The sequence below is a fragment of the Cynocephalus volans genome, chromosome 6, assembly GCF_027409185.1.
Source record: "Cynocephalus volans isolate mCynVol1 chromosome 6, mCynVol1.pri, whole genome shotgun sequence".
NCBI classification, from domain to species: Eukaryota; Metazoa; Chordata; class Mammalia; order Dermoptera; family Cynocephalidae; genus Cynocephalus; species Cynocephalus volans.
This window is the reverse complement of record NC_084465.1, coordinates 120,118,303-120,125,671: the sequence shown is the minus strand read 5'-3', so window position 1 is coordinate 120,125,671 and position 7,369 is coordinate 120,118,303. Positions and strand designations below refer to the sequence as shown.

At 39.5% G+C, this 7,369-nt stretch overlaps 1 pseudogene; it reads right to left on the bottom strand.

The window, feature by feature from the left end:
- Positions 1-1,052: 1,052 nt before the first annotated feature.
- LOC134380632 (branched-chain-amino-acid aminotransferase, cytosolic-like) overlaps positions 1,053-7,369 on the bottom strand; it is a 9,227-nt pseudogene continuing 2,910 nt past the window's right edge.

The window sequence follows — 7,369 nt, the reverse complement described above, 5'->3', positions numbered from 1 at the left end:
AAGATGTACAAATGGCCAACAGACACATGAAAAAATACTCAACTTCACTAAACATCAGGGAAATTCAACTCAAAACCACACTGAGATATCATCTCACCCCAGTTAGACTGGTCATTATCAAAAAGACAAAAAATAACAAGCACTGGTGAGGATGTGGAGAAAGGGGAACTCTCCTACGCTGTTGGACTGTAAATTAGTGCAGCCTTTATGGAAAACAGTATGCAGGTTCCTCAAACAACTAAAGATAGAACTGCCATACGATCCAGCAATCCCACTGCTGGGTATATACCCAAAGGAATGGAAATCATCATGTGGAAGGGATACGTGCACTCCCATGTTTACTGCAGCTGTATTTACAATAGCAAAGAGTTAGAAACAACCTAAATGTCCATCAACGAACTACTGGATAAGGAAAATGTGGTATATATACACAATGGAATACTACTGTGCCATAAATAAAAAGAGAAATGTTGTCACTCATATGTGGGAGCTAAAAAATTTTTTAAAGAAAGATTCGACAATCACAATAATACTTTGAAATTTCAAAAGGAGAGAGTAGAACTGAGGCCACCAGAGATGGGACAGCAGGGGGTTAGCAAGAAATTGGTAAAGGGCCACAGAAATGGTTACATTGTGTAATGTTGAATACATGAATTATTCTGATTTGAGCATCACATATTGTACACAGGTATTGATATTCAACTCTGTGCCCCACAGATACGTACAATCAATTGTTTCAATAAATTAAAAAGTACATAAATGAATAAATAAAATTTTAAAATAAATAAATAAAAGCAAATGGAAACAAATGAACCTATTTATATAAGCAGTTGGTATATGACTACAAGGAGAGGAATTATTTCAAGAGACTTTATTTTATCTGATCATTGCAATTCATTTTCTCTGGCATGAGGAAACAATCACCCTTGTAACACACTGATAATACAAACTGCATTATGCACAACTAGTAACAGGTAGCCAAAAATATCTATCACAATTCAAATGCAACAGTCTGTGCCAATAGCACATAGTTCACATCCTATATTTTTCATTCAGGCTAACACAATTGTCCAGTCACTTTCTCCTCTTCTGTATTTGATATCAGTCAATTTGCCCAGGATACAGCTTGCAAACTTGGGACCATTCCGCATAGCTGGAATGTATATGTTCTCACCCTTGTACAGTATATCAGAAAATGGGTACACAACACAGGCTATACCAGAGCCAAACGTCTCCCTCACTCTGCTCCCCTCCAGGGCAGTTGTCAAATCATCCATGGTAAGTTGCCTCTCTTACACTTTAGATTCACTCACTTGTATGCCAGGTCCTGAATACACTGCCTTCAGTCCTGGATGATGCCATCTCACAGGAGAGGTGCCAGTTTCTCTTCTGCATCTTTATCTATCTCGTAAAGAAAAAGATTCATAGTTCTAACTTCAGTTATCTGGTTATCCTTTCCACAGAGCCATAGAACCTGCTGACACTCGTTGCCCATTGCTTCACACTGGGCAAAAGAAATGAGCTGTAATTCCCTTTCATCTTGCAGTCCCCAGTTCCACCTTCCCAGGCTCTTACATTATTTGGATTGGCCCATGGGGACACTAGATTAAAGGTTCCCCTTGAAAAACAAGGTTCCACTGGGCTCAAGATGAGAAAGAGCAGGGCTTTGTTTGGTAGGCTTCTTGGCTCTAAGAGAAGGTCAGTTCCAATGAATGTAGGACAAACCTATAGACTAGCAGGCATTGAATATGGGACCCATTCTTGACCCATTTCCACAAGCTGTTGAATACACTCTAAAAACTCTTCCTTGTCAAATACCAGCAAAGTTGCCCACACAGAAGATTAGTGCTTTCTATACATGTTGAGGTTTGGCTGCAAATTTTATTATCTGCTCTTTGAAATGCCTTCAATCCTTAGATAATTCTAGGGAAAAGTAGAAAGACTATGATCCAGGATGCAATGAGAGGTTTTGAAGAGGCTCGATATGAGTTTTCTCCCACCCAACTTTGAGCACCACTCCTCTGTCAACCTGTGATCCAAGAACACAGTTCTCAAAACCAGCATATTTGGGTCTGGCTTTTCCTATTAAATGGTAGCTGGCATGATTATTAGATCTTTAGCCTTAGAAGTCTCCACGACCTCTTTTGATCCTCCTTCTCTGGTACATTCTGCGGAGCATCTGTTACTATAGTCAGTTCCGGAGGCTCAGTGTGGGCAGGGCCATGCTTCCTTAACTGAAATGGATCATAGACATAAATGTGAAAATGCAAAACCACAAAACTCCTAGAAGATAACAGGAGAAAATCTAGATGACCTTGCGTATGGCAATGAATTTTTAGATATGGCACAGTTCATGAAAGATGTAATTGATAAACTGGATTTCATTAAAATTAAAAACTTTTGCTATACAACAGACACTGCCAGAGAATAAGAATAAACCACAGACTGGGAGAAAATATTTGCAAAAGACGTATCTGATAAAGCACTGTCTTCCAAAATATATAAAGAATTCTTAAAACTTCACAAGAAAATGAACAAGCCGATCAAAAATGGACAAAAGATCTGAATAGACAGCTCATCAAAATAGACATATAGATGGAAAATATGGATATGAAAAGATGCCGAACATCATATGTCATTAGGGAATTGCAGATTAAAACAACGCGCAACCTCTACACATCTATCAGAATGGCAGAAATCTACAACACTGACAACACCGAGTGCTGGTGAGGATCTAGAGCAACAGGAGCTTATTCATTGCTTATGGGAATAAAAAATGGTGCAGCCACTTTAGAAGACATTTTGGCAGTTTCTTACAAAACCAAACGTACTCTTACCACATGACCCAGCAGTCACGCTTCTTGGTATTTACCCAAATAAGTTGAAAACTTATGTCCATACAAAAAACCTGCACATGGATGTTTGTAGTAGCTTTATTCATAGTTCCCAAAACTTGGAAGGAACCGAGATGTTCTTTAGTAGGTGAATAGAGAACTGTGGTACATCCAGATAGGATATTCTTTAGCACTAAAAAGAAATGAGTTCTCAAGCCATGAAAAGACATGGATATGTCTCAAATGCATATTACTCAAGTGAAAGAAGCCAATCTGAAAAGGCTACGTACTGTGAGACTTCAACTATATGACATTCTGGAAAAGGCAAAACTATGGTATTAGTGAAAACATCACCGGTTGCCAAGGGTTAGGGAGGAAGGAGGGATGAATAGGCAGAGCATGGAGGATTTTTCGGGAGGTGAAACTGTTCTGTATGATGCTAATATGGTTGGATACATGTCGATGATACATTTGTCAAAATTCATAGAATGTGTAACATCAAGGGTGAACCCAATGTAAACTACGGACTTTGGGTGATAACAACATGCCTATGCAGGTTCATCAGTTGTAACAGACACACCACTCTGGTGCAAGATGTGGATTAGTAGGGGAGGGGATGTGTGGAGTAGATAGGAGTATATGGGAAAAATCTGTGATTTCTGCTCAGTTTTGCTGTGAACCTAAAATTGCTCCCCCCCCAAAATAAAGTCCATTTTAAAAAGTAAATGATAAAATAACAAAGGCATAATGGATAAGTACAGAACTTCGAATCTTCCATTTTCTTACAACTTTGCTTATTTTCAATTTTCGACTTCAGAATATACTTAGAAGCTAACCTTCAAAAATATGTTAACACATAATTGGTTTAATTTTTTAAAAAATTTTTAAAGAAATTGCTCCTGCTCATTAAACTATTAAATTCTTTAAAAAAAAAAATTTTTTTTTAAATCACTATAACGTTTACTATTTCTCTTCATGGAGGTAGTTCACCGAGAAAATGAAGAATGTTATGAGCAAAGATAAACAATGTTAGATATGCCACCTTGTGGTTGAGAGTCGCCTACTACACTAATAGGACCTTACAGTGAAAATCTTCAATACAGAAAAACAACATCTACTATATGCACAAATGTGTTTTTAATATAGCAATGTTTTGATTTCTTAAAATCCTTCAGATTTAGATGTGAAAAATCACATAGCAATTACCATTGAAGAATTGTTTGGGTGCTGTATTAGCAGATCATTTAGATCCTCCTTCAATTTTGATTTTCCCCTTGGAAAGCTTGAATGTCACCCCCAGGAGAGGACATATGCCAGTATGAAGACCATTTACCAAGGAGAGTTGCTCCAGTAGTTGAGATGAGAGATAAGAAAGAACATTAGGTCAGTGGTCCAAGGAGCAAGAAGGAGTGGACAACATTTTGAAGTAGATGGAAGATCAGGAACTCAAAGATGAGTACTACTAAGTCACAGGCCACTGTTTATTAGATTTTTTAAAAATATCCCATTATTAACAGTTATGTTTACTTCTGATTTTTATCGCTAGATGTATATTAAATCATTATGATTGAAGGCTTGTGTGTAGAGTTTCACTACTACTGAAAATTTAACCTAGTTTTAAGCTCTTTTTAAAATATATATAGCTTTTAAACATAAAAAGAATCGGTATAGGTAAAACCTACTCAATCATCCAGTATTTCATTCATTCCTACATTAATAAACATTCAAAACTCTTCTCTAGACCCACCACAAGTCACTGTGGAAACAAAGATTAAATACCCCTGTCTTCCAAACACACTACAGCGGGGGAGAGAGTGTGCAGACAGCAGCCACGCAGTGTCTGTCGGCTGTAATGAGGCAGCTATGACGGTGGAAAATGAAGAGCGCGGGACACACAGATGACTTCAGAAAGGAAAACACCTTTGAATGAAACCTAATGGACTGACAGTGGTCAGAGAAACAACATTTCAGATGACAGAAACAGCCATACAGATGTGTGGAGGTGGAAAGTGGCATGACATGGGGTAGAACACATAGGTTTGTGTGTTTGAAGCTTCACCCTTAAGGTGAGGGGACACTGTGGTGAGACAGAAGGGGGAACAGAGATCATAGAAGGCCCGTACACCATGCCAGAGACTTTGACCTTGTAAGTGATGGGACATCTTAAAGGGCTTCACTTAAAGGAATAACGAGGGCAGATGTGCATGTTAGAACATTCACTCTGGTGGGCATCTGGAGGGTGGATCTGAGAGTGTGGTCAGGAGGCACGGCCAGTGAGGTGATGTGTGGTGTTCAGGAGATGAGGACCTACCCCAACGCAGCATCAGTGGGATTTAGAAGTGAGGTCTGTTTGTGGATTTAATGTGTGGGAAGGTAAGATAGGATACTCTCTAGTAACTAAATAAAAATGGTGTAAGTACTAAAGAGTTTAACCCACAAACATGAGGTTCAGAGGTAAATAGTTTCAGGGTTGGTTAATTCAGTGTCTTAACAACATAATCAAGAATCCAGGCACTTTCCGTGTTGTGCTCCTGCAAAGATTTGACTTTCATCCCATGCCTGTTACCCTCATGGAGGCTGCCATAACTTTAGTCATCAAAACCTTGCAGAACCACAACACAAACCAGAACAGTCATTCCCCTTGACATGTCTCTGTTTATTTGGGAGAAAAAATCTTTCCCAGGAGGCTGCACCTCACATGGCAGGTGCATTATTTCCCTGACCTAAATTAATCACTTAGGAGAGTGACACAATCCATCACCTTGAACCAACTTTCAACATTATGGTGCATAGAACATCTATGAAGAACTTGATATTCAATATCTGAACAGCATTGTGGTTATAAGAAAGAAGGAGGACTTTGGTGCTCATGTAGTAAATTAACAGAGCCTGACCTAATTCTACACTTTCTGACTTAGGTGATAGGACAAATGGTGGCTGGTCATTGAGATAGAATCTGCCAGAGGAGGAGCAGATCAGAGGGGAAATACGATGGGCTCTGGCAGATGTAGAATTTGGGGAGCCTATAGGACATTGGGAAGGTTTAGTAGGCAGTTGAGTGCAGGGTCTGGGAGGCATGAGCAGTGAGCAGGTAGGTGAGGTCATAGCAGGAATGAGATTCTTCATAGGAGTGTGAGCAGTGAGAAGACAGGTTATGGGAAACTCCTTGGGGAACAACAACCTTGAAGAGGAAAGCAGAGAAAGAAAAGTCAGAAAAGGATTTGGAAAGACTGAGAGCAAGAAGAAAACACATTTCTCATGCATTCCAGAGGAGGTGGAAGAGGGCGACACAGTTTTGTCAGACATTACCATGTGCTCCGTCCCGTTTCTATGAACTGTCATACAACAAGCAAAATGAAGTAGCTTGAAGTGGGAGTGAACAGGAAAAGTTGCTGGAGCACCTGGGCAGGACATTGCATGTCAGCCAGGCCTCTCTGATTTGCACATATACGTAGACAGTAATCTGCTCCCAGGGAAGCGGAGGCCTGATGTTCCAGCTCTCCTTGAGCACACAAGACTGTCCTAGGAAGGGGATCATGGAGTGTGGAGTCACTGTGGCATGACTGGTCTCCTGGGCAACAGCTTAAAATCTTTATATGAAAACTAGAATTAGGTTCTGCCAAATTTTGCAATTTTTCAAGCTGTTTCCTATTACTTTCATGACAATTCTGAAGATTTATAGTTAGAACTTCTTATTTTTCCTTTCCTAACATTTTAATTTCCCTCACCTTGAATAAGTTGCAATCATTCCTTTTCAGTTGTGTGACCACTGCATTTGAGCTTGACCTACAAGTCCTGTGTAATCAGAGAGATGCAAATTAAAATAATCATAAGATGCCATTTCACATTTTTCAAATGGACAAAAAGTAATGAATCTGGTAACACCAAGTGCTAGCGAGTATATGCAGCAGCAGAGACTCACGTGTTACCTAGGGGAGAGGATGCTGGGGCAAGCACTTGGAAAGCAACGTGGCAAAGCATGGTGAGGCTCAGGTTGTGCAACACATCCTGTGACCCAGCATTTCCATTCCCAGCAACTCCTCTAGAAAAACTCCACCAGATGGGCATAAATAAATACATGCAGAAATGTTCAGGGCGGCACCACTGGCAATAGAGGAAAAGTAGAAGACCAACCATTCCTCAGCAAGATGAATTTGAATAAACTGTGCCTTAATATTCAGCAGTGGAGATGAATAAGCTCCTCCTGCAAATGTCCACATGCATAAAATCTCACACATGTAGTTCTAAAAAAAAAGTTGCAAAAGGAAAATAGAGCATGATGCTGTTTATGTAAAGACTAAGTACACACACACAAACCACCCTCATACACAAAACATAAGCAGTAAAAGCATCAACAGGAATGAAATATCCCAACATCACAATGCAAGTCATTTCAGGGAGGGCATGAGATGAGATGGGAGGATGATGCTTTAACTTTATGTCTTTTTTTTTCCAAAATGGAGAGATTGCGGAATAGTGATGGGAAATATCAGTATTGTTTTCATCTTGGTGGTGAGTACATAGGATTTATTATA